Here is a 1,815-nt window from a genome sequence, read left to right on the forward strand (position 1 = left end):
GGGGGGGGGGGGTGTCTCCCACCACCCCCAGCCCAACCGTGGGGTTGGGTTACTGCGCGTCAGCGGAAAGGAATGCAATTAGGGCTGCAGGGAGGGAGGCTTCAAAGGGCTGAGAGGGAGCAGGAGGGCTGGGGTCGGGGCTGCAGGGGTTGGAGGCCACCCGGCCGTGTCCCTCTGCTTCCCCCCCCCCCCGCCCCAGCCACGTGTCCCCATTTGCTGCCCCCCAGCAGAACTGCTCTGCTCCCCGCTGCGGGCGTCCTTTAATTACTGCTGTTGGTAAATGCAGAGTCTGGAGCCAGCACGACGCTCCCTGACCTTGACGAAGCTGCTAATTACAGCTGGAGGCAAAGAGGGGGGCGGGCCCCGAAAAATTCCCTGCGTGGGCACCCGATGGCTGGGGAGGAACCCGAGGGGTGGCTGCAGGGCCCCTGCATGTATGACCATGGATGGAGCCTGGCTGGAGGCAAAGGCAGAGCGCGTTCTGTTAAGTCCCCAGCAAAGGCAGCTGGGAAGGGCCTGGATGGTTCCAGCACCTCAGGACTGATGCCCAAGCCCTCACCCAACCACCTTCCTGGCATCTCCCCAAGCAACCCAAATCCCAGTGCTGCCCCATGGGAAGAACAGCACAGCATGGCACCCCACGCTGCAAGGAAGGGCAGCACACACAGGGTTCTCCCTTCTGGATGAAGCTACATTTGCTTAGAGGATGCCCTGGGATGCTGGTGGGATGAGTCAGATCCCCCTGCAGAGCCCTGCGCGTCCCCTCCCCATCCTTCCAGCAGAAATACACTGCACCAGCAAACAAATCCCAAAACCCAACCAATGTTCATCCAGGAGAAAGCAGCACTGGGGGGGGCTACAGCCCTGTGAGGGGTGATGGGAAAGCAGCCAGGGAAACATTCCATCCCCTCCCCAACCCTATGCACACCTCTGGGGTGGGGGAGGGGGGCAGGGCAGGAGGATGGCAGAGCTCTGCCCTCGGGGACCCTCCATCCCACAAAGGGCTCTTTGTTGCCGCAGCCACCAGCAGCCATTCAGCAGGGAAGGAAGCCGCCCGCTGCTCCGCCGCTTTTATGAATGCAGTGTGGAGCTCAGCACCACTCTGGGCACGGCCAGGGGTTCTGCATCAATCCGGACACAGGGAGAGACCCCCAGCAGCCCCCGGCCCCAGCGCCGAGCAGGACCCCATAAGGGATGGCTGCAGCTCCGTGGCCGGGCACGCTGAGCCCCACTCTGTCACAGATCCCTCCCTGCAGTATTTTTCTCAGCACTTTCCCTTCGCGCTGCAGGGACACCCCCCCCGTTGCTGGGGAGATCTGCACCCCCCTTCTCCTCCCCGCCCCCATCGCCCAGCACAAAGCCATGGGGCCGGGTTGCTCCCCCCCTTCCCTGCATCCCAGCGCGGGGCCCCCAGCCCACACCTCGCCCCACATCTGGTTTTCCCATCTCCGTGACAAAGGGCTGCAGCGGCCCTTCCCCCTGCGCTGCGGCAGCGCCCGCCTGCCTCCATCATCTCCCCCGTCCTCCATCCATCCATCCATCCAGCTCAGCCCCTCACCGCCGCCATCCTCAACCTCCTCCATCCATCCTCCTCCTCCTGCTCAGCCTTCCACCATCCTCCTCTCCTTCCACCCTCCTCTTCCTCCGGCCACCGCCATCCTCCTCCTGCTTCCATCCCCCCTCCTTCCTCCAACCTCTTCCAGCTCAGCCTCCCATCACCGCCATCCTCCCTCCATCCTCCCCATCCTCCCCCTCCCCATCCTGCCTCCATCCTCCCCCCGTCCTTCACCTCCTTCCTCTATACCCCCTCCCCCC

Source organism: Centrocercus urophasianus, unplaced genomic scaffold, assembly GCF_019232065.1.
Source record: "Centrocercus urophasianus isolate 14NV4802_14NV808 unplaced genomic scaffold, USGS_Curo_1.0 seq_29, whole genome shotgun sequence".
NCBI classification, from domain to species: domain Eukaryota; kingdom Metazoa; phylum Chordata; class Aves; order Galliformes; family Phasianidae; genus Centrocercus; species Centrocercus urophasianus.